The 25,550-nt window shown below is 55.0% G+C and overlaps 1 long non-coding RNA gene across 1 annotated transcript in view; it reads left to right on the plus strand.

Moving 5' to 3' along the window:
* LOC309857432 overlaps nt 1-25,550 on the plus strand; it is a 296,182-nt gene that overhangs the window by 162,245 nt on the left and 108,387 nt on the right. Inside the window, exon 9 of the long non-coding RNA XR_014307711.1 lies at nt 16,151-16,731. This is a non-coding gene — a long non-coding RNA (uncharacterized lncRNA). The remainder of the gene's footprint in view (nt 1-16,150; nt 16,732-25,550) is intronic.

Below are 25,550 nucleotides of genomic sequence, written 5' to 3' on the forward strand. Positions count from 1 at the left end.
ATGTTCCCTATATTTGAGCCGGTGTTTTTGATTGCCTCTGTTTCCTGATTCCCTTTATTCTTTTCTGTTTCTGAAAAGTCACACATGAATCAAAGCCCATGTTAACAAAACACCCACGGTTCGGTCCACAGTGGCTCCCAGGGTTCCCCATCCCTGCTCTGTACCTGCCTGTCTCTCCTCTGAGCGGTTGCTGAAAGGTTTCTGACCAAGGGAACATAGGGCAAGAGATGGTCTTTGACAGCTTCAAGCTTTCATGACCAAACCCGTTGTCACTTCCCTGGGACTCTCTTGTGTTCCATCGCTTTCTGCCCAGTATCCCGGAACTTCGCAAGCCAGCACTGGTGTTTCGAATGGCCTTGCACAGAGGCCACAGTGGAAGCAGCGTAGGAGTGCCCAGGCTACTAGGGAGAAAGGGACTCAAGCTCAGGATTTCGCTTCCACTGAACAAACTGTCTTTCCTGCCATCCTGCCTCCCTATACTCTGGAGGAGAAGAGGAGGAGAGGCCTGTGGGGGTGGACCAAGCCCTGCCTGGCTGTTGATCTTCCTGACAATCAAACACCTCTTTGTGGCTGCCAGACGGTTGCGCATCGATCTCTTCCTGGTGGTGAAAGAGAGGACGTTTTGTCCACTGGTCCGCTGGCAAGTTGTCTCTCCGTGTGCTCCGGGGACAGGTGGCCGGGGCATTAGCTGCGAGCATGCCGGAAGTGCAGAGTGTCAGGTCCCTCCCAGGGGTACTCAGTCGGAATCTGCCCTTTGCCGAGAAACCCTGGGCATCAGAGCCTGAGAGGGTCGTCCCCCCAAAAGCACTGTGGAATGTTCCACAGAGGGAGCGCTAATGGGCCACCTTGATCCACCAGTGGGGAAGGGGTGGTTGTTTCCTGGGCCCTTTGGGCCATTTCTCTCTGCCGAGAACCCCCTGAAGGGTTGATTCCCCAGTGGCCCTGGTGGGGATGGTCCTGGGAGAAAGGAAAGAACACCCCCCAGGCTGGGACTTAGAGTCGAGATGGAAGCTAAGCCTGCACCCAACAGCAGGAGCTCCAACTCGCCCAGGCTGAGCGACTGCTCAGGAGCTCTGTGTTGTGCTTTGGCTAGGTCCTTATGTGTCAGCTGATGGTATTGGGGATTTTTCTTGTGGTGCTGGATCCTGTCTTCTTAGATTCCCTGGCGCTGTATCTGCAAGGTTGGGGACCCTTGGCGTGTCCTTTTGCTTCCATGTAATTTTGGACATCCTCTTTGGATTCCGGGTTGACCCAGTGCTGGTTGGGTAGCATGTAATTGAACTTCCATGGATTCGTGGTCTCTCCAGGGTTGCTCTTAGGGTTCATTTGGCGTTCCGTAGCATCGTGCTGAGAAAAGATGCGTGGGATGATATCCATCTTTTGGAGTTTGTTGAGACTTGGGTTGTGCCCTAACGTGTGATCTACTCTGGAGAATGTTCCATGTGCACTGGAAATCCAGCACTGCGGATGCTGCGGTTTCAGGGTGGAAGGTTCTGCATCTACGTGTTGAAACGGGTGCATCCCTCAAAGCCATAGATTCCCTGTTGATTGTCAGTTTGGATCCTGTGTCCATTAGCAGATGTGGGGTGTTAGAGTCCCCCACTGCATGGTACGGCTGTCAAAGGTGACTTTATGTTTGTTATGCACTGTTGGATGCCTTTGGGTGCTCCCATGGTGCGTGTCTACATATTTCGAGATGTTCTCTCCTATTACATGGCCTCCCTTGCGAGGAAGTAGTGTCCTTCTCTGTGGCTTCGTACCTCCCCCCTTTGGTTCAGAGTCTGTTGTGTCTGGAGAGAAGGATTCCTACCCTTGCTTCGTTTCGCATCCATTTGCATGATAGACGCTTCTCCCCTGCTCACATTCCATGTGTGTGTTGGTCTACCGCGTCAGGCGAGTTCCCCATTTCAGACAAGTGAGTGGAACATGGGTGTGTCACCTGGTGGATGATGGAGACCAGGGACTTCAGAACCACCTGGACCTGACAGTGCCCTTGGCCAGCCAGGAGAGTGTGGGGTTTCTCTGGTCAAGGATCTGAACCTTTATCCTGGCAAGGGAGAACCAATCTCTGCTCCATCAGGCCCCAGCCAGGGAGCAGTGGCTACCATGGACCTGACCAAGAGGGTCAGGGGCCTGAAGGGCCCCACGGCCTTGCCAAGAACTGCGTAAGGAAATGCAGGATGGCTGGACATCCTAGCTCCTAGGTCAGCATAGACGTGAATAGAGCCAGAGACACCTCCCAGTTTCTTTCGTTTTTCTCCAGCCTCACCCAAAAGAAGCAGGGAAAAGGAATCCAGAGATCCTGGATAAGGATCCCAGGGGGATTCCAGTCTTGGTAAAGGGTGAACCTGGAGAGCCTCTAGGGAAACTGAGGACGGGACGTCCTGCCTGCCCTTCTTCCATTTACAAAATATCTTCCTCAGATTTTGGAGCTTCCACAGGCAGGGTTGAATCTCTTTGCATGTGTTTTCCCTACATCGTGCTGATGCAATTCAGGAGACTGAACTCGACAACCGTCAGTCCCAAATACTGGGTCCAAACCCGCACAAACACACGCACACGTAGCATATCCCCAAGGAAGCAAGACATCGTCCTCCTTGCTTTAGAGGGTAGAGTAGCAGCCCCTCTCCTGGGCAGCACATAGTTCTGGGGAGGGGAAGGAACTCTCCAGGACTCGCCTGGTCAGGGTTTGTTGCCTTCCTGGGGAAGGACCTGCAACGTCTCCATCTCAGGGGTCCTGAGGGCTGTGTCTGCTGTTTGCCCAGATGCCTGACACAGAAATGAACCTGTCCTCTGAGGAAACGGCATTGGGAGGTGCCACCAGTAATGAGTAGTGCCACCAGAAGTGAGGAGGGCTGGCTCCTCTCCTTTCTGCCCCATTGAATAGCTGCTGACTCTGTAAGATTTCTGGGTTCAGGAATGAAGAAGAGAGTCTGTACACGTTGTACATTACCGTAGGAAATAAAAGAACCAAACGCACACGTGGGCAGGTAGAGGAGAAAATAAAAACCTTTATTATTATTATTATTATTATTATTATTATTACTACTACTACTACTACTATTATTATTTGGGTAAGAAAACTTTAATCCCAAGGGTTCTCATTCCTTTTTGTTGTTGTGGTGGTGGTGGTTGTGGTTAAATAACAACCCTTTAATTATATTCAATATTGCCCCTTCCAGAACAAGTAATTCTGTAGGGGAGAGGAAGGGGTGTTGAGCAGCGGATGGGGCTCGTGCACCACAAGTAGCCCAGGGGCCGAGGGGCAATCCTTGGCTCAGCCAGTGTGCACGGGTTCAGGTCTGATGGTGGCTGTAGCCAGTGGTCCTGGTGCTTGTGTTCTGCTGGCCAGCTAGGACCGCGGCTCCAGCTGGCATGACAGGTTGTAGCTAAGGACAGAGGGACACCTGTGAGTTGAGCAGCAGCTGGCATTCAGGAGTCCCTCCCAGGGTTTTCCCACAGCTGGTGTCTGGCTGCCCAGGGAGCCCTAGAAGGAGGATCCCAGGCGGGGCCAGCAGAAAGAGTCCACCCCGACGTCGCCTGACCCAGCTCCTGAGTGGGCCTCACCTGTCCTCCTCGCTGAGCCGCTCCACAGCCCAGAACCAGGCCGTGAATGGATGCTGGGGCTCTAGGCAGTAATTCTCTGCCGCCGCCTGGAGCAGCATGATGTCCGTGAGGACTCGGTATTCCTGGGCCGGGACAGAGGCACAGGATGCACCCTGAGCCTGGGTGGGGAAGCTACAGGGCCAGGTGAGGGCCGAGCAGCGGGACAGGGGTCGGGTCCTGGGTCTTGGCACACATGACCACCCTCCTGCATGCAACTTCGTCTGGTCCCAAACTGTTCTCAGAGGCTAGTAGAATTAGCCCCTCCTCCATCAAGGGAAGTTCTCCTTGATGCCCTTCTGGATCCCTACTGACTGACTCGATGGGTCTTGCACTTCATTCTTAGCAACCTGTCCCAGGAAATGGGAGATGGAGGGGAGTGGATGGAGCCAAGCAATGTTCTTCCCAGGGGCGTCTCTGATAGGGTCTGCCTGCCCTTCCCTACAGCCAGGGCTACGTATGCTCACCTTATTCTTTTTGCGGTGGTTGATCTCATTGCCCTGGAAAGTAGACAACCATTGTCCTTCAGAAAGAGGCCCCCGGTCAGTCCTAGCACCTTACACCCACCCGTTCTGAGGCTGCGCGTAGGCCAGGACCCCGGAGTGGGCCGCCAAGCCACACACACAATGAGACTGGGGTTAGGGCAAGCCCTGGGGTCCAGAGGAAGGAAGACTGGGGGATGGTGAAAGGGCTCCCGGTCAGCACCCTGCAGCACAACACTCTGTGGTGACTGAAGGGAGCGGCAGACGCCTCAGGCAGGCAGGATCTGCTGGGCTCCTGAAGTGTGGCTGATGTGCAGGGTCCTGACTTCACTGTCCCCGACAGGCAAGGTCTGAGGGAGAGGCTGCAGCCCATGCACACAGAGCGCATGCAGCTTCACCTTCAGGATGCGCTGGTGCTTCCCCAGTCTTGGGCCACCCGTCTGGGTGCAGACTCCCTTCCCTCAGCACTGAGATGGGCACAGACTCCCTTCCCTCAGCACTGAGATGGGCAAGAGATGCCAGTTCTTAGGGGCGGCTGTGAGGCTGTGGGGAAGGGAGGTCTCCGAAGGACTCAGAGCTCAGGGCTCAGTCCGGGGACTCTCTGCTCCCTGTCCTCAGGACTCTGGTCCCTCCTCCACAATCCTCAGGCTCACCCACCTCCAGGTAGTCCTCCATTGCTGTATCAAGCACCACCAGGTCGGAGAGGAAAGTGCCAAGGTATGGGACGACACCCTGTGTCATGAGGGGTAGGTTTGGGATGAGTCCCTGCTGTCTGGTGCCCACAGGGGCCCTCCCCGAAAAGACTTCAGCGTCCTGGCCCACCCCACTTTCCCACATGGAAAAGGGCCTAGGACCCTTAGTTGCTTCCCCTGGATTCGCTTTCCCCTCACCCTCCCAGAACATCAGACTCCTCCTAATCCCCTCCAGGGCCTGCTTTTTGAAATTCAAAAAACCCCCTGGCTATGGAGCCCCGGGCCCCTCCCCAGCCCCAAATCCATTCTCTACCCAGCCTGCTAGACTCCTTCCTCCTGGTCCCCAGGAAAGAAGACATTGAGCAACTGTGGCGGCAGGCAGGAGGTGGAGCTGGAGTGGCAGGTCCCACCTGTCCTGATCTGGACGCTTCTAGCCCTCAGGGAGGAGCCCCTCTCCCCTGGCCTTGGAGGCCCTGTCCCTCAGGCACACTCACCTTCTTGGGCAGCCCCTTCCGCGCTCTCTGCAGCTGCCTCACCAGGCTGGCCAGTTTGTTCGAGGGCCGCTTCTAGAGGGCCAAGGACAAGATCCTTGAGAGCAGAATAGCCTCAGTCCCCTTGCGCCCACCGTCTTTGACTGCAGACCCTAGACGTCCGACCTACGTCTGCTGATACTGACGCTCCATTCCCCTGAAGCATGCCACGAGTCCTTCTAGAACAATCTCAGCTCCCCCATTCAGTCCATGGGGGACCTGGAGCTTGGAGCCTGGCCTCCCTGAGCCTGTTTTCCCATGGGCAGAAGGGGGAACTCCACCTACCTCCTGCGGTCTCCTGAGCACTCAGGATCCTCTTAGGATCATCATTTTTGTGGCCCACAACCCATCCCCACCCCATCTGTGAGCAGGGGCCTGTCCTCTGGGCTGTCCGCGTTCATGTGGGCCCCCATGTGGACCTTCTCGATGGATGGACACAGAGAGACCTGAAATCTAGCCTAGGGAGTCTGGATGGGCAGCACCCGCTTGTCCCAGCCCCAGGGGGAATCTTCAGCCCAGGCTGTCAGCACATTCCTGCCAAAGGCTTCTGCTCCCCGAGGAATGCTTCAGGCCATTCCCTACTTCATCCACACAGGATCACGCCTCCTCCCACCCCTCTCCTGTCCTTGGAGCCCTGCACCTCCCGTGCTACCTTGATGAGTAGTTCCCTGCCCTGGGGGTTGCCTTCTGTGCAGAGCTGTTGGAATGTTCGGAAGCTCTTCCTGAAGAGAGGGAAAGAAGTTAGGCTCAGGGGAGTCCTAACGTGGCAGGGTAGAGTGCGAGTCCCTTTTCTTGGAGCAGCCCCGCATGTCCACGGGGCTGGCTGAGGGTTTGCTCTGGGCTGCTCTGAGCACTGGGGTCTTCGTAGGACATGGGAGGGCGTTCTCCTGGGCGTCCCCCTGGGCGTCCCTTCCCAGCTTAATTGAACAGCTCGGTTTGGGTGGGGTTCTGGCTGAACCATGGGCAGAGACTTCAGTGGCTGCCAAGTCACCACGTGGAAATATGGAATTCAGCTGAGGCCAGGGTGGGGCATGGAGGACATTGGATTTCTCAAGCAGGAGGCCTGGTGGCCTGTTCCCCAGGAAGGCTGAGAGGAGCAGCCCCGGGCCCAGGTCCTTTGGTCAGGGTTTGCTGCCTCCCAGGAGGTCCAAGCTGACTGAGGGGGGCAAAGGACAGGCCTGTGGGAGATCCCGCCTCCATCCTGGCCCCTCCTGCAGAGAAGCCTCCTCACCTGGAAACGTTGTCCCATGTCCTCTGCAGGCGGTGGATGGAGGCACTCTGCAGAGCCGCCAGGATGGCACGCAGGGAGGAGTAGTTCCCTAGGATCTGACAGGCCTGGGGGAGGGAGGAGAAGGAGCTGTCAGTGGGAGAGCAGGAGCCCCAGATGCTCGAGAGCTTTAGTGCCCCCCTCGGTTTAGGGCTCCCCCACGGGTGAAGCTGATGTCCAGGGAGCTGCAGAAGGGCACAGGTCAGCCCTAAAGAGGAACACTGCTGGCGAGAGGGAGGATTTTCCCTCACTGCAAAGGAGGCGTCACGTGGGAACTGAGCGTCCCAACGTTGGGCCATGCCCCCGGGAGGAAGAGCCTAGGGACCACAGGCCTTAGAGCAGGGCCTTCAGCCCTGAGAAGGGAGCGAGACAGAAGAGCAGTTCCCGAGGCTCAGGCGAGCCTCAGGGAGCTGGGCCTCCCACAGCATACCTTGGCCACCCGGATCCAGTGGCCCACCACCACGGCCCTGTCCCGGGCTGTCATGCTTGGGTCGCCAAGGCACGTGGTGACGATGCAGCTGGCCACAGCATTGAAGTGGGCGATGGTGGCCCGGACTGTGGGTGCCAGGTGCTCGTTGCCAGGCCTGTTCCTCCGGGACCAGACGGAGCCCAGGCACTGATGGGGCACCACCTTCTTGAACAGCTCCTAGGGGACAGGGGGAGGTGTGTTGAGCCCCACACATGTTCGCCCATGCAAGACTCATGTCCTCGGGAGGGGTCCCAGGTCAGAGCTGGAGCTCAGGAGGCTGCGAATGTGGCCGGAGCCTGCTTAGAGAGCCTGCATTTCATGCCCCTCTTCTTCTCCGAGGGAAGCCAGTGCGGGACGCCCCAGGAGCCAAGAGAGGCAAGGGAAGGGAGGGAGGCGTGTGCACCCTGATCATTCCATGTCCAGGGGGCCGCACCAGGTGGTGCTCCCAAGGGGGCATCTCCTCCTCCAAATGCTCATCCCTGCGGTCCCTGTCTCCTTACAGGTGCCCATTGTCACCTGGTGGCTGAAAGCATGGCTTTCCGTGTCTAGCCTGTCCTTCAGGACGCATCAGATGCCTAAGCCAGGTTGATGGTGCTCAGGCTCCCAGGCAGATGGGTGGGCGACCCATGGACGGGATTGCACACAGGGAGCTGCCCTCCTCCCCGCGGGGGACCAGAGCCTTCCCATTTACGGGCTCTCGCTTCTGAGTCATTGCATCTGCGTGGTACCTCTGCCTCAGTCCTTCTCAGTGCCTGTCTCCACAGTCCGCAGCTGGACAGTGAAAGCTCAGGTCTAAAAACCCTGATGGGTTTCCCCGGTCGGTTAGGGCTGCAGCTGAGATCTGGCCCTATATCCTAGGAGTCCACATCAGGGAAAAGCCGGTATAGGGCAGCGGAGAGCAGAAGAAAAGCCGGCCCTGCCCTCCTACCCTGGGGGCCCAGCTGCTCACCGCATCCATGTAGGTGAGCTGCTCTGCCACCAGCTTGGGAGGGAAGTCCAGGAGGTCAGGCTCCTTCTCTTTGAGCCGCTTCTTGGGTTGGCAGGATGCCTCTGCGGCTGGAGTGGGCTCAGTGGCACCTGCGACAGCTGGCGTGCAAACTCCCAGGCAAGCCGATGGCCCAGCCGTCTGTGCCTCAGGACCCGGCGACCATTCGTAACCTAGGAGCCCCTGTTCCAGTTCTGGAGCAGCCGGTGGAGGGGAGGCTGGCTCGGACCCTGAAGGTGATGGCTGATGCAGAGCCAGGGTTGCCTCTCGCTCCATGGGAGGCTCTTTGGCCGGCTCAGCTGCTAGAACGCGTCGCATAGCGGACACGGGGGTGGGAGTAAGGGGAACGATTCAGCCACATCACTGACACTCCATGTGCCTTTCCCTGAACAGGACGGATCCCATGGCCTTTCAAGGAATACCCAGCCCATGAGCCCCATCCCAGATGGCCTTCCCAGCTTGCAATGCCCCTTACCCTCCGCCTCAGCCTCTGTGAGCTGCAGAAGTTCCCGCTGCCTCAGCGGAACGGGGGCATGGGTGTTTAGGTCCCGGTCATGCCACGTGACGTGCACATAGGCCCCCTTGACCTCCACATGGGCAGTGTGCAGGGACTGCCCGATATCCTGCCGTGTCTGCTCAGGCCAGGTTCCCAAGATGGGACACAGAGTGCTGGGGAAAGTCAAATGTGGGGCAGAGTCAGAGACCTGGCCTTCCCTTCCTTTTCCACGCTACTCCCACAGCACCATCCTTTCGGTGTGGGCCCCACAGAATGGCGCCAGCCCACTTGCAACCCCTCTGGAGCTGTCCTTGCTGACTGCTGACCACGTGGGATGAGGGAGGGACCTCCCATAGGTCTGTCCTTTGGCCCCTCAGTCATGCATCCTCCCTGCAGACCAGTGTCTGGGCTTTGGTTGGAGGCCGACGGGTGAGTGGTCCGGTCCCCACCCTTTCTGTCCTTGGCCCCACTTGTGGTGGTCAGCGGAGGTGGATATGGATAGGGGCAGGCGGAGCAAGAATGGACCATCCAAGGGATGGCTGTTGTAGGCACCAACTCAGCCCACAATGGGCTCTGCTTCCCAGAGTGCTTGGCATCCCGTCCACACCTCTCTCGGACTCTTTGGCCTCTTCAGAGGAAGCTGCCCCACTAAGCTCTCCCATGGAAATCGAGAGTCCTGGGAGATCCATGGTTCTGAACATCCCTCGCCAGCAACATCCCCTGTCGCCTCCCACCCTGCTCTGTGGAGGCAGCAGGACCTCCTCTGGCACCCAAAGACCTATCCTGTTCTTCCTTGATCGTAGAGTGCATCCTCATGGTCCCAAGAGAGGTGGATCCATTCATCCCTAGAGTAGGTCACAGAGATGCCCCATCTGATGAACGCTAGACATGCGTGCTTAGGATGTGGAGAGTGCCTATGTGACCCTGGGACGAGAATGGAGACCCAGACATTGTCTCTACGTTACCCATTCACTGCTCTTGGTGACTAGAGAGAGCCTGCATTCCTAGGTGCTTAAGAGCCATGATTGAATGAAATCATCCCAAACAGGACTTTGCAAATCCTGAGTGGCCCTTGGGCTGCTCTGCCTGCTCCCAGTGTCCCCTCGACCTGGGCACATAAAGGACCACAGTCAGGACCAGCTAGATGGCATCTCAGAGGTCCTTTGCCAATAGGAAAGCTGCCAGCTTTCCGTTTCCTTTCTCTAGACCCAGAAGGACCACAGGCCTGTGAGGGTTGAGCCTGAACGCGTCTTCCCTGGAGAGGGAAATGTTCAGCGCGAAGACGCCCAGCATGTCCAGCAGCCCTTTCTGCAGAGCCAGGCCCCAGAGAGGCGCGTGCCATGTTTCCTCCCATGACTCCCTGCAGTCGCCCTACGAGGTTCATCCTCTTAGCACCTCCACTTTTCCGGACAGGAGAGGGAAAGTCAGAGAGGTGCAGTGACATTCCCAAGTCCTACAACTAGTAGACGGAAGGCTCCCCCTTGTGCTGGCTATGAGGTGGGCACTCACCGAGGGAACTGGTGATCCCGGACCTGCCGGGCTGACGGGAACATCTGATAGATGGAGAACATGGTGGTGACGATTGAGAGGCTTCTATCCGGGAAGGATAGCAGCAGGGAATGTCTCCATCTCTGCACTGTGCCTTGTTTGAGCTCCAGCATCGTGCAGGCCTCGTCCGGGGACAGGGATGATGCCTTTTCCAGCAGGCAGACAAGGGGGCGGGGTGGGGAGCAACATAGTCAGCTTCAACGCCGTGAAGCCCCAGGAAGAGCAGGGTCTGGAGCTCAGACTGCATCCTCCCATCCCTTTGGGAACTTGGGCAAGACGACGAGGGACTTGTGTGCCCACCCAGAAAAAAGGTTCTTGGCTGAAAACCTAAAACCAACCTCCAAAGGACCCATCTAGGCTTAAATGTACTGGTGACTTCAACATGTGTGGTTCGCTGGACAGCAATAGCCTGTCTGTCTCTTCCTAGCCCGTATGAAGATCTGTATGTGTATGCCATGGAGTCATGAGGAAGGAGCCCTACTGTTGAGAGGAGAAAAGAGAGGTTGAGCATCTCCAAGCCTGCTCAAGGTCATCCGCGTTGGGTCTGAGATCTGTCCAAAGCATGGGCTACATGGCATTTCGCCTATGCTGATGCGGTTTGGCCTGTTGCTGTCAGGGGCAGAAAGGTTCAGGGGGAAACCACCTTCCTTGGCAGGCCCCAGGGCAGCCAGTTGTGTCTAGTCTGGGCTGTGGGCTGGCCCCGGTCATCTCTGGGTCCTGAGACTGGCCATGAACCTGGGCCCGTTCTCACCCCAGACCAGGACTGGATGTTGTTGGTGGCCTGAGGTCCCTGCTGCTTGTCAAGGGAGATGGAGTAGCTGAAGCCTTGCAGCAGCTCATGCCAGAGCCAGCTACCTGGGCCAGGAGGCATCGGAGGCCTTCCACCCAATCTTTGGGTCTACGGTCTGGCAGATGGAGTGACCCAAATCATCTGTGAGGACCCTTGAGGTGCCCTTTCCTTGCAGCATTGCTGGAATGGCAAGCAGTTTGAGTCACGTCAAGTTCCAGCAGCAATGCTAGACCGAGTCACTGTAGCAGACCACGTCCTTTAGAAAGGGGGACTGTGAGGACCTAGAGGGAAAGAGCCTGTGAGCTGGTGGACCTCCTAGGATTCGATGTGTTCTGAGAGTTGATACATTCCAGAAAGACGTGTAGAATGGCTTGATCCCACCGGCCCTTTTGTAGGTTCAATCACCCTATCTGGTATGAGGATTTAGAAGGGCGTGGGCCAGTTCTCCAGAACCCAGCTGGGTTCTCCACTTGTTAGCTGGCATGAGTAGGGAAAATCGTAAAACCCATGGGAAAAGGCCAAGATACTCATGGCTTTGTGAAAAGCAACACAAGGCCAGAGGAAAGAAATCAAAACAACTTCCCCCCATGCCACGGAAAGCATTCACTCTATTCTCTACCAGTCCCACGTAGGTGAAGAGTGTCTTCCTCCCTTACTTACCCATAGGTGTGGCATATGTGCGGAGGTGTGGGTTACTCTGGGGTGGGGCCGGTGGAATAGTCAAGTGGAAACACTCTGGGAAGGCCCCAGGTTTGTCCCCATCGTTGCATGGGGGCCCTGGGTGTGGAGGAGCTTCTTCCTATTCTCACCTCAGAGCAGCACTGATCCTGGGTGGCCTGGGACACCTGACCTTTGTCCAGCGAGTTGGAGTCGTTGAAGTCCCCAGCCAGCTCATTCACAGTCTCTGGGGTGCAGCTCTGAAAAGGCAGTGCCCCATAGACACAGGGCCAAGAGCCATTAGCAGCCTCCCGGAACATTGCCACCAGGGGACACCCCCACTAGACATCGTGTTCTCCAGTTCAGGCTAAGAGGGATGGCTGAAAAGACATTGAGCAAGGACGTAGCCAGAGGACACTCTAAGGCTCATGACTACCATGAGCCTTATCATTGTGTCACCCTCCCCTTTTCATCCAGCCTGCTATGACCTGGGGTATGAACATGACAGATGGGTCCAGCCTCCAACACCAGGCAGCTTGCTTCTGCCCAGGAAGGGCATATCCCTCATCCCCTGTCCCCACTTCTACAAACACACACACACACACACACACACACACACAAACAGGGAGAGAGAGAGAGAGAGAGAGAGAGAGAGAGATGCGCTCCCACACAGTAAGGGACAGTGGTGTGTGCCCGCTGAGGTGGGACCACAGTTGTTGCCCACTCTCCAGTGGGCTGCCCCGAGCTGCCTTGTGTTACCTGTTGGTGTCTCCGGCCCCATGACCAGAAGCTTCGGAAAAGAGGGCTGAAGCACTGTCTGCAACTGCAGTCATGTCTCTGGCTCTGGGCTCCTGTGGGCCCAGCACCCCTGGAAGTAGGAAGACAACAACTGAACATGGTGTTCTGTCGAAGGTCTCCACTCAAGTGTGCTGGAGAGCAGGTTGCCCTTTGAAAGTGGGTGCCTGGTTGCGAGAGTTCTAAGTTCAGTTGGGGCCTATCATGAAGAATATGAGGTCACGCTTTCAGGATTCTAATACCTGGGGCCCTTCCTAAAGTCACCCCCTCTCTGCAGCCCCTTCACTTGGCTCTTGACCTCTCTTCCCCGGGACTGTACACAATGAGCCAAAAGTGCCAGAGGCACCATGCTCTGGAATTGGCACTCAGGTCCTCCCTTTCAGGAGACAGAGCTGAAGTCAGACGTTTGTTCTCTGTCCTTTCCCACTCCTGTGTCCTCAGTCATTGTGTGTCTCCCCTAGTGCCCACATTCCCAACCTGCATAGTGGGGACCAGGGAGAATCTAGTTCCTTGGGACATCTTAGGGTGAATGTAGACCGTATTTGTGGTATGTGTGCGACAGTGTCACGGGAAATCAGAGGCACACATAGAAGGCCAGATGAATTGCAGGAAGGGGTGGGACGTGGCCTGGAGGAACGCTGCGAGGAGGCCTGGGTCCCGGCTTTGTGTCGTTTTGGAACCGTCCCTTTCCCTCTTGGCGTCATTATAATGGGGCACCATGATGGGGTGGAAATGCACGAAGATGCAGACTTTGTCATCCTCGGTAGTGAAACGGTTCAGTTGTTTCCCACATAGCTTTAGAAGGAGACCTCTTTCCCTCGTTCTGGTATATGAGGGGAGCAGCCTTCACAGTGGCTCCCAGGGATCCTGACCTGTGGTGGAGGCATCACTCTGCAAGCTCTGGGTGGTTAGCGAGTGGCTTCTGAGCCACGCGATGTACTTACTCAACGTGATGAAATAGCATGCCTCGTGTTTCTCTAGATGTCAGGCAAGGAGTTTCGCACTTCCTAGTTTCTTTGCTCATGGTCCACTTCTCCCTTGTTCCCCTTTTCTTCTCGGAATCTGAAGCGAAAAACATGCCCAGATGGTTGGCGCTGCCATCTATCGAGGCTCACAGTGCCAGGATCGGAGGCAGTGGCAAGGCCAACATGCGCCCAGAAACTCAGATTCTGAGTTGAATGGCTCCCCGAATGATGGGTGCTAAGTTGGGGAAAATCCTCTGCTAGTCCAGCCTCAGTTACAACCACGGGCTCACAAGTATGGTGATGTGGAGGAAGCATGCGGAATTGTGCCTCCATTCCTCTTCTGCAACAACTGTGGGGCATTCAGTCCATGCATTTGAAGATGCAGGGTATTGGGGCAATGCCGTTGCAGAGGGACAAGAGATCGCTACCTGTCTCCCAGGCCTGAGGCCCTGTCCCTGCCTTCCTCACCACCCTCTGCTCTGCTCCCAGTTGCTCTCCAGCCACACTGGATGCCTCTTTCATGTCCTCTGGCCAACCCAGCTTCTGGTAGTGAGGCTCTAAGGCAGAGGTGCCTTCCCTCTTCATGACACAGGGCAGCCAGACTTGTGTGGGACTAGCTCCCTTGTTTTTATTCTGTCCTCAGCGCTGTCCCCCTCAGTGAGGCCTTTCGGGCCTTTCTCTCCAATGACTCTGCAGCCCTCTTTCAGAGTATTCTTCGTTTGTCTCACGGAACGCTTGCTCTTTTCTTTCGCATGGCACTGTTTGGTGCGTTGGTCCATCTCTAGACTGTGGGACCCTCCATACTGTGTTGCACAGTGACTTGTGCCAGTGTGCATTCCCACGGATGGTGTCCAAGGGTTCCCTGTTCTCCCTGTCCTCACCGGCATTTGTTAGCTCCTATGCTCCCAACCAACAATCTACCGTAGGATCCCAGAGTTCCACGCCTGGGAACATACTCCTAGACAGCCAAGGAATATGGCCAAGAACTCCCTGCGCCCACCCCCATGGTCAGGAATCCTTGTGAACACCGCTTATTCTGGTCATCCTTTTAGGGCCTAGGAACATGAAGTCATTGTGTTGTGTAGCTGAGACGTGCACAGTGCTCGATGTCAGTTCTTTCAATCCAACTGGGGCCGAAAATATTTTACTATTCATAATGAGCCTCGGGAAAGTTGACTTGGTAAAGGAATGACACGTAAGCAAAACTGGAAACAGCAGAAGCTAAAGTCAGTAGATGACGACAGGCATAGGAACACCCAAGCCCTTGCATCAACAATGGGTTCTGAGTGGGGGGAAAAAATCAGGGAAGGAAAAATCAAGCAGACGAAGGAGAATGTTCAGTTTGGGTTCTGTTTGAAAACATGATCAAGGAATAACAGGTCTCAAGAAATTAACTCTGAAAAATACCTTCTCACATAAAGTTGTCCCGGGTGGGGCAATTCTGTCTTTCAACCTCGAAGTAGGCACAGAAGGACATTTTGTTGGCTCCATGTTGTCTCAAGGAAAATGGCAGAAGTCGAATGGCTGAGAGAGGACCTACCTGGAAAGGGTATAAAGGGCCAGATGAAATGGTCCTGTGTTCATTTCTCCATCTTTGCAGCTTTTCAGTGCAATTTATTTTTAGGTCGTGAAGTCCATGAAGTTCACGGAGTACATTCTAAATGTCTTAAAAAGCATTAATGTCTTTGTCCCAAGCTCCCTGGAACCCACCTTCCCATCTCCTTGGCATCTTGTCCATCTAAAGCTCTTTAGCATGCGTCAGACTCTTCCCGCGAGCGCCTCCTTCCAGCCCTTGGCAAACACCATTCTACTTTCTGTCCTTCGGAGTCCACTCTAGGTAGGTCCTAAGAGTGGAGTCCAAGTTGGTTATCTTCATGCATACTCCTCTCACTTAGCACACCCTCCTCAACGTTCGCCCACGGGGTGGCGCATGTCAATGTTTTTGTCCTCTTTAGCGAATGAATACTATCCCAACGTCTGTATATACAACATCTGTTCCTCCCTGGACAGATACTTGGATTGCGTTCATGGGTTAGCTTTTAGGAACCATGCTGCCATGAGAAGGTGTGCTCAGATAAGTCTCCAGGACCATACTATCCTGTTCATGAATGTGGGTACCTAGCACAGAAGGGCAAGTACTAAAACACATGGTAGTGCGAAAGTTGATTTTTTAAAAACGGTTTATTTATTCATTTGTCAGCGTGAGAAAGAGGCATGCAGAAGCAGGAGAAGTGGCAGGCAGAGCAGGCAGGGGAGAAGCAGGCTCCCGGCTGAGCAAGAAGCCCGATGTGGGACTCCATCCCAGGATCCTGAGACCTCAACAGACTGAGCCACCCAGGTGTCCCACTCAAGTTGATTTTTGTGAAGAGCTGTCATACTGATTTCACAAGCATGCCCTTAAACATTCCTACCACACCCAATCAGCAAGGTTCCTAATTCTCTTTATCTTTGCCATGGCTTGGTCTTTTCCTTTCTCCCGAGTGTTTTGTTTTGTTTTGTTTTGCTTTGTTGTGTTTTGTTTTGTTTTTCTTTTTCCATGGGGAGCCAACCTCATGGATTCATAAAGGTATCTCATTGCTTGCAATTTCCTTCCTTGCGTATAGCTTTGAGGTTATGTCTCTTGCCCATGTGTACATTCACACATCACATTTGACTTGTTTTTCTCTTGTTGTTGATGTTGTTGAGTTCCTGGGATCTCTAGATATTGTGGATATTGAGAACCTGCCAGATCCATGGTTTGCAAACATGCTTTCCCGACTTCTGGACTGTGCTTTCCCTTGGTTGATAACGTCATTCAAGTCACAAAGATTTTAAGTATCCTGAATGTCCAGGGTGTGAGTTTCCTTTTCTTTTCCATCCTGTGCCTTGCAGGTCGTATCCATGAAATCATTGCACAATCCTGTTTTGTGAAGGTGAGGAAGATGGATGCTGCGGCGCTCGGAATTCAGAGAGGAAACAGGATCGCTGGTGGAGGCAGGCAGCAGCAGGAACTGGAGACGCACAGGCCTAATGCTGGGGTCCTGACCAGATGCGATGGCGCGATGATAGGAATAGGTACCTTGGGCGAGCAGGAGCCGTATACTGGAAATGGTACCCTGCCCATTTGGGGCACCACTGTGTGTGGTGATGGCAGCAGTGAGACATAGGACTGGACATGTCCCCAAGCTCAGCCCTTCTTCAAAGGGAGCCTTTTATTGCCACCTGCTCCAGTCCTGTTTGAAGGGTTTCTTAATCCGACGAGGGACATAGATTTATTCCACGACAAAGGGTGATGATAGTGGTGTGGTGACACCTGTCTCCGAGGAACTTCTCATCCCTCTATCATGAGCCACTGTGACAGGTGAGCCACTGTCTGGAGTCAGCCGCCAAGAAGGGGTTCGAATGCCTCAAGGACACTGGGAACAACCTCCAAGAGGGACCAGTCTGTCATTGCCATGCTGAGCTGAATTCAGGTAAGACCTTTGTACCCTTGTTGTGTGTTCCCAGTTCATGGTCACGTAGTTCTGCAGGTTCTTCTATGGGAGAGAGGGCAGGGCCGTGTCTGAAGGGGAGCTGGAGAGCTCTGGCACGTCCACGACTGAGATGGAGACTTTGCCCCTAGTCATCCCTCAAGTGAACAAAGGGATGGATGTCATGCAGCATCCACCTTCCAGCCAGTACTATTCATGCCACCTTTCTGGAAAACTTGTAGTGAGGCCCTTGGAAAGGTTGGGGGGGGGGGCGCACCTGTAGTCACTCCTGTGGCACATAGGGATATTACCTGCTTGGGGTGAGTCACCTTGAAGAAAAAAAGGGTTTGCCCCCTGTCAAGAGTGCTCCGAAATGACTAGAAGGGCATGAGGACTGCAACTGGTGAAAGCCTGTTTGAAAAACTTCTTTAGGGCTGAAAGGGGTAGAATGTCCTGAGCATTGCCTTTTCGTGAATAGGCTATGTCATTTCCTTGCTTGAGGGAAGAAAAGATATCATCCCGTATTTTCCACTTTGAAAATCAAGGAAACACAGAACCTTGGATTGTATTTTGTTGTTGTTGTGGAAAGTCAGTAAGCCACCGTACAGTTCCTCATCAGCTTCCGAGGTAGTGCCCAGCTGTTCATCAGTTGCGTTTCACCCCCAGTGCTCATCCCATCGCATGCCCTCCTTTATGCTCCTGCCCGAATTGTCCCATACCCGCACCCACCTCCCCTCCAGCAACCCTCTGCTTGTTTCTTTGCTTTTTTTTTTAATTTAATTTTTCTTTATTTTCAGGATAACAGTATTCATTATTTTTGCACCACCCCCAGTGCTCCGTGCAATCCGTGCCCTCTATAATACCCACCACCTGGTACCCCGACCTCCCACGCCCCCGCCCCTTCAAAACCCTCAGATTGTTTTCCAGAGTCTATAGTCTCTCAAGGTTCACCTCCCCTTCCAGTTTTCCCTAACTCCCTTCTCCTCTCTAACTCCCCATGTGCTCCCTGCTATTTGTTAGGCTCCTCTGCTTGTTTCTTAGAGAAGAGCCTCGCATCGTTTTTCTCCCTCTCTGGTGGCTTCCCATTCAGTTTTCCCTCCCTTCCCCTGTGATTATCAAATGGCTTCATGCATAGGTGGAACTTAAGACCCAGGGCAGGGGATCCCAGTGGGCTTTCTTTCAGTGAGGTTATTGTGTACCTTTCCATGTTTGGCCGCATTTCGCTTTTCCTGGGAACTGACCCATTCCAGTGATATGTGTCCATTGTGTGTGGGGGGACGGGGGTTCTTCATTCTTGCTCAGGGAGTTGGGATCCTGATGCTGGTGTCAGGAGAACCTCCTCTGTGTTCCTGTTCCACTGGTGCCCTTTGGGGCCTCCCTTTCCTTCTCTGGAAGACGATGAGAGATCCAGTTGTGCAATGTTTTCCAGAAGGCCCTTTAGCTCAGTCTTCCAGGGGCTAGAAATAGCCAGCTTTGGTTTAGTCCACCAAACACGGGGTAGCAATATTCCCTTCAACTACTCCATGAGGACACACAACCAAGGAGAATGGAAATACCAGAGGAGCGTAGCTCCAAGGGGACGTCGGTGAAATGCTTTTACGACAGCCAATATCATAGGAAGGTGTGTGTTTTCTGTGATCACAGAGGTGGGCACTGGCCTTTCCATATCAACAGATGTCACTTTTGTCTTTGGGCTCTTTCACTGATCTTTAAGGTGCATTCACGTACAGCCTGAGGAGACCTGATTGGGAAACTCTCAGAGCGTAATCTCATTTTGGTCTCCTAATACCCACCTTTCAAAGACAATTTTGAAAATACAGTCTAATGGACGTACAGTATTTTCGTCGTTTCAGTTGAAGAGTAGGGATTCAGGAATTCTGTATGTGACTCGGTGCTCAGCACAGTAAGTGTCTTCTTAATCCCCACCCCCTCTTCCACCCATCCGCCCACCTGGTTCCCAACAGTATGTTCCCTATATTTGAGCCGGTGTTTTTGATTGCCTCTGTTTCCTGATTCCCTTTATTCTTTTCTGTTTCTGAAAAGTCACACATGAATCAAAGCCCATGTTAACAAAACACCCACGGTTCGGTCCACAGTGGCTCCCAGGGTTCCCCATCCCTGCTCTGTACCTGCCTGTCTCTCCTCTGAGCGGTTGCTGAAAGGTTTCTGACCAAGGGAACATAGGGCAAGAGATGGTCTTTGACAGCTTCAAGCTTTCATGACCAAACCCGTTGTCACTTCCCTGGGACTCTCTTGTGTTCCATCGCTTTCTGCCCAGTATCCCGGAACTTCGCAAGCCAGCACTGGTGTTTCGAATGGCCTTGCACAGAGGCCACAGTGGAAGCAGCGTAGGAGTGCCCAGGCTACTAGGGAGAAAGGGACTCAAGCTCAGGATTTCGCTTCCACTGAACAAACTGTCTTTCCTGCCATCCTGCCTCCCTATACTCTGGAGGAGAAGAGGAGGAGAGGCCTGTGGGGGTGGACCAAGCCCTGCCTGGCTGTTGATCTTCCTGACAATCAAACACCTCTTTGTGGCTGCCAGACGGTTGCGCATCGATCTCTTCCTGGTGGTGAAAGAGAGGACGTTTTGTCCACTGGTCCGCTGGCAAGTTGTCTCTCCGTGTGCTCCGGGGACAGGTGGCCGGGGCATTAGCTGCGAGCATGCCGGAAGTGCAGAGTGTCAGGTCCCTCCCAGGGGTACTCAGTCGGAATCTGCCCTTTGCCGAGAAACCCTGGGCATCAGAGCCTGAGAGGGTCGTCCCCCCAAAAGCACTGTGGAATGTTCCACAGAGGGAGCGCTAATGGGCCACCTTGATCCACCAGTGGGGAAGGGGTGGTTGTTTCCTGGGCCCTTTGGGCCATTTCTCTCTGCCGAGAACCCCCTGAAGGGTTGATTCCCCAGTGGCCCTGGTGGGGATGGTCCTGGGAGAAAGGAAAGAACACCCCCCAGGCTGGGACTTAGAGTCGAGATGGAAGCTAAGCCTGCACCCAACAGCAGGAGCTCCAACTCGCCCAGGCTGAGCGACTGCTCAGGAGCTCTGTGTTGTGCTTTGGCTAGGTCCTTATGTGTCAGCTGATGGTATTGGGGATTTTTCTTGTGGTGCTGGATCCTGTCTTCTTAGATTCCCTGGCGCTGTATCTGCAAGGTTGGGGACCCTTGGCGTGTCCTTTTGCTTCCATGTAATTTTGGACATCCTCTTTGGATTCCGGGTTGACCCAGTGCTGGTTGGGTAGCATGTAATTGAACTTCCATGGATTCGTGGTCTCTCCAGGGTTGCTCTTAGGGTTCATTTGGCGTTCCGTAGCATCGTGCTGAGAAAAGATGCGTGGGATGATATCCATCTTTTGGAGTTTGTTGAGACTTGGGTTGTGCCCTAACGTGTGATCTACTCTGGAGAATGTTCCATGTGCACTGGAAATCCAGCACTGCGGATGCTGCGGTTTCAGGGTGGAAGGTTCTGCATCTACGTGTTGAAACGGGTGCATCCCTCAAAGCCATAGATTCCCTGTTGATTGTCAGTTTGGATCCTGTGTCCATTAGCAGATGTGGGGTGTTAGAGTCCCCCACTGCATGGTACGGCTGTCAAAGGTGACTTTATGTTTGTTATGCACTGTTGGATGCCTTTGGGTGCTCCCATGGTGCGTGTCTACATATTTCGAGATGTTCTCTCCTATTACATGGCCTCCCTTGCGAGGAAGTAGTGTCCTTCTCTGTGGCTTCGTACCTCCCCCCTTTGGTTCAGAGTCTGTTGTGTCTGGAGAGAAGGATTCCTACCCTTGCTTCGTTTCGCATCCATTTGCATGATAGACGCTTCTCCCCTGCTCACATTCCATGTGTGTGTTGGTCTACCGCGTCAGGCGAGTTCCCCATTTCAGACAAGTGAGTGGAACATGGGTGTGTCACCTGGTGGATGATGGAGACCAGGGACTTCAGAACCACCTGGACCTGACAGTGCCCTTGGCCAGCCAGGAGAGTGTGGGGTTTCTCTGGTCAAGGATCTGAACCTTTATCCTGGCAAGGGAGAACCAATCTCTGCTCCATCAGGCCCCAGCCAGGGAGCAGTGGCTACCATGGACCTGACCAAGAGGGTCAGGGGCCTGAAGGGCCCCACGGCCTTGCCAAGAACTGCGTAAGGAAATGCAGGATGGCTGGACATCCTAGCTCCTAGGTCAGCATAGACGTGAATAGAGCCAGAGACACCTCCCAGTTTCTTTCGTTTTTCTCCAGCCTCACCCAAAAGAAGCAGGGAAAAGGAATCCAGAGATCCTGGATAAGGATCCCAGGGGGATTCCAGTCTTGGTAAAGGGTGAACCTGGAGAGCCTCTAGGGAAACTGAGGACGGGACGTCCTGCCTGCCCTTCTTCCATTTACAAAATATCTTCCTCAGATTTTGGAGCTTCCACAGGCAGGGTTGAATCTCTTTGCATGTGTTTTCCCTACATCGTGCTGATGCAATTCAGGAGACTGAACTCGACAACCGTCAGTCCCAAATACTGGGTCCAAACCCGCACAAACACACGCACACGTAGCATATCCCCAAGGAAGCAAGACATCGTCCTCCTTGCTTTAGAGGGTAGAGTAGCAGCCCCTCTCCTGGGCAGCACATAGTTCTGGGGAGGGGAAGGAACTCTCCAGGACTCGCCTGGTCAGGGTTTGTTGCCTTCCTGGGGAAGGACCTGCAACGTCTCCATCTCAGGGGTCCTGAGGGCTGTGTCTGCTGTTTGCCCAGATGCCTGACACAGAAATGAACCTGTCCTCTGAGGAAACGGCATTGGGAGGTGCCACCAGTAATGAGTAGTGCCACCAGAAGTGAGGAGGGCTGGCTCCTCTCCTTTCTGCCCCATTGAATAGCTGCTGACTCTGTAAGATTTCTGGGTTCAGGAATGAAGAAGAGAGTCTGTACACGTTGTACATTACCGTAGGAAATAAAAGAACCAAACGCACACGTGGGCAGGTAGAGGAGAAAATAAAAACCTTTATTATTATTATTATTATTATTATTATTATTACTACTACTACTACTACTATTATTATTTGGGTAAGAAAACTTTAATCCCAAGGGTTCTCATTCCTTTTTGTTGTTGTGGTGGTGGTGGTTGTGGTTAAATAACAACCCTTTAATTATATTCAATATTGCCCCTTCCAGAACAAGTAATTCTGTAGGGGAGAGGAAGGGGTGTTGAGCAGCGGATGGGGCTCGTGCACCACAAGTAGCCCAGGGGCCGAGGGGCAATCCTTGGCTCAGCCAGTGTGCACGGGTTCAGGTCTGATGGTGGCTGTAGCCAGTGGTCCTGGTGCTTGTGTTCTGCTGGCCAGCTAGGACCGCGGCTCCAGCTGGCATGACAGGTTGTAGCTAAGGACAGAGGGACACCTGTGAGTTGAGCAGCAGCTGGCATTCAGGAGTCCCTCCCAGGGTTTTCCCACAGCTGGTGTCTGGCTGCCCAGGGAGCCCTAGAAGGAGGATCCCAGGCGGGGCCAGCAGAAAGAGTCCACCCCGACGTCGCCTGACCCAGCTCCTGAGTGGGCCTCACCTGTCCTCCTCGCTGAGCCGCTCCACAGCCCAGAACCAGGCCGTGAATGGATGCTGGGGCTCTAGGCAGTAATTCTCTGCCGCCGCCTGGAGCAGCATGATGTCCGTGAGGACTCGGTATTCCTGGGCCGGGACAGAGGCACAGGATGCACCCTGAGCCTGGGTGGGGAAGCTACAGGGCCAGGTGAGGGCCGAGCAGCGGGACAGGGGTCGGGTCCTGGGTCTTGGCACACATGACCACCCTCCTGCATGCAACTTCGTCTGGTCCCAAACTGTTCTCAGAGGCTAGTAGAATTAGCCCCTCCTCCATCAAGGGAAGTTCTCCTTGATGCCCTTCTGGATCCCTACTGACTGACTCGATGGGTCTTGCACTTCATTCTTAGCAACCTGTCCCAGGAAATGGGAGATGGAGGGGAGTGGATGGAGCCAAGCAATGTTCTTCCCAGGGGCGTCTCTGATAGGGTCTGCCTGCCCTTCCCTACAGCCAGGGCTACGTATGCTCACCTTATTCTTTTTGCGGTGGTTGATCTCATTGCCCTGGAAAGTAGACAACCATTGTCCTTCAGAAAGAGGCCCCCGGTCAGTCCTAGCACCTTACACCCACCCGTTCTGAGGCTGCGCGTAGGCCAGGACCCCGGAGTGGGCCGCCAAGCCACACACACAATGAGACTGGGGTTAGGGCAAGCCCTGGGGTCCAGAGGAAGGAAGACTGGGGGATGGTGAAAGGGCTCCCGGTCAGCACCCTGCAGCACAACACTCTGTGGTGACTGAAGGGAGCGGCAGACGCCTCAGGCAGGCAGGATCTGCTGGGCTCCTGAAGTGTGGCTGATGTGCAGGGTCCTGACTTCACTGTCCCCGACAGGCAAGGTCTGAGGGAGAGGCTGCAGCCCATGCACACAGAGCGCATGCAGCTTCACCTTCAGGATGCGCTGGTGCTTCCCCAGTCTTGGGCCACCCGTCTGGGTGCAGACTCCCTTCCCTCAGCACTGAGATGGGCGCAGACTCCCTTCCCTCAGCACTGAGATGGGCAAGAGATGCCAGTTCTTAGGGGCGGCTGTGAGGCTGTGGGGAAGGGAGGTCTCCGAAGGACTCAGAGCTCAGGGCTCAGTCCGGGGACTCTCTGCTCCCTGTCCTCAGGACTCTGGTCCCTCCTCCACAATCCTCAGGCTCACCCACCTCCAGGTAGTCCTCCATTGCTGTATCAAGCACCACCAGGTCGGAGAGGAAAGTGCCAAGGTATGGGACGACACCCTGTGTCATGAGGGGTAGGTTTGGGATGAGTCCCTGCTGTCTGGTGCCCACAGGGGCCCTCCCCGAAAAGACTTCAGCGTCCTGGCCCACCCCACTTTCCCACATGGAAAAGGGCCTAGGACCCTTAGTTGCTTCCCCTGGATTCGCTTTCCCCTCACCCTCCCAGAACATCAGACTCCTCCTAATCCCCTCCAGGGCCTGCTTTTTGAAATTCAAAAAACCCCCTGGCTATGGAGCCCCGGGCCCCTCCCCAGCCCCAAATCCATTCTCTACCCAGCCTGCTAGACTCCTTCCTCCTGGTCCCCAGGAAAGAAGACATTGAGCAACTGTGGCGGCAGGCAGGAGGTGGAGCTGGAGTGGCAGGTCCCACCTGTCCTGATCTGGACGCTTCTAGCCCTCAGGGAGGAGCCCCTCTCCCCTGGCCTTGGAGGCCCTGTCCCTCAGGCACACTCACCTTCTTGGGCAGCCCCTTCCGCGCTCTCTGCAGCTGCCTCACCAGGCTGGCCAGTTTGTTCGAGGGCCGCTTCTAGAGGGCCAAGGACAAGATCCTTGAGAGCAGAATAGCCTCAGTCCCCTTGCGCCCACCGTCTTGGACTGCAGACCCTAGACGTCCGACCTACGTCTGCTGATACTGACGCTCCATTCCCCTGAAGCATGCCACGAGTCCTTCTAGAACAATCTCAGCTCCCCCATTCAGTCCATGGGGGACCTGGAGCTTGGAGCCTGGCCTCCCTGAGCCTGTTTTCCCATGGGCAGAAGGGGGAACTCCACCTACCTCCTGCGGTCTCCTGAGCACTCAGGATCCTCTTAGGATCATCATTTTTGTGGCCCACAACCCATCCCCACCCCATCTGTGAGCAGGGGCCTGTCCTCTGGGCTGTCCGCGTTCATGTGGGCCCCCATGTGGACCTTCTCGATGGATGGACACAGAGAGACCTGAAATCTAGCCTAGGGAGTCTGGATGGGCAGCACCCGCTTGTCCCAGCCCCAGGGGGAATCTTCAGCCCAGGCTGTCAGCACATTCCTGCCAAAGGCTTCTGCTCCCCGAGGAATGCTTCAGGCCATTCCCTACTTCATCCACACAGGATCACGCCTCCTCCCACCCCTCTCCTGTCCTTGGAGCCCTGCACCTCCCGTGCTACCTTGATGAGTAGTTCCCTGCCCTGGGGGTTGCCTTCTGTGCAGAGCTGTTGGAATGTTCGGAAGCTCTTCCTGAAGAGAGGGAAAGAAGTTAGGCTCAGGGGAGTCCTAACGTGGCAGGGTAGAGTGCGAGTCCCTTTTCTTGGAGCAGCCCCGCATGTCCACGGGGCTGGCTGAGGGTTTGCTCTGGGCTGCTCTGAGCACTGGGGTCTTCGTAGGACATGGGAGGGCGTTCTCCTGGGCGTCCCCCTGGGCGTCCCTTCCCAGCTTAATTGAACAGCTCGGTTTGGGTGGGGTTCTGGCTGAACCATGGGCAGAGACTTCAGTGGCTGCCAAGTCACCACGTGGAAATATGGAATTCAGCTGAGGCCAGGGTGGGGCATGGAGGACATTGGATTTCTCAAGCAGGAGGCCTGGTGGCCTGTTCCCCAGGAAGGCTGAGAGGAGCAGCCCCGGGCCCAGGTCCTTTGGTCAGGGTTTGCTGCCTCCCAGGAGGTCCAAGCTGACTGAGGGGGGCAAAGGACAGGCCTGTGGGAGATCCCGCCTCCATCCTGGCCCCTCCTGCAGAGAAGCCTCCTCACCTGGAAACGTTGTCCCATGTCCTCTGCAGGCGGTGGAGGGAGGCACTCTGCAGAGCAGCCAGGATGGCACGCAGGGAGGAGTAGTTCCCTAGGATCTGACAGGCCTGGGGGAGGGAGGAGAAGGAGCTGTCAGTGGGAGAGCAGGAGCCCCAGATGCTCGAGAGCTTTAGTGCCCCCCTCGGTTTAGGGCTCCCCCACGGGTGAAGCTGATGTCCAGGGAGCTGCAGAAGGGCACAGGTCAGCCCTAAAGAGGAACACTGCTGGCGAGAGGGAGGATTTTCCCTCACTGCAAAGGAGGCGTCACGTGGGAACTGAGCGT

This window comes from Mustela nivalis (genome assembly GCF_964662115.1).
Source record: "Mustela nivalis genome assembly, contig: HAP1_SCAFFOLD_701, whole genome shotgun sequence".
In the NCBI taxonomy this organism is placed as follows: Eukaryota; Metazoa; Chordata; class Mammalia; order Carnivora; family Mustelidae; genus Mustela; species Mustela nivalis.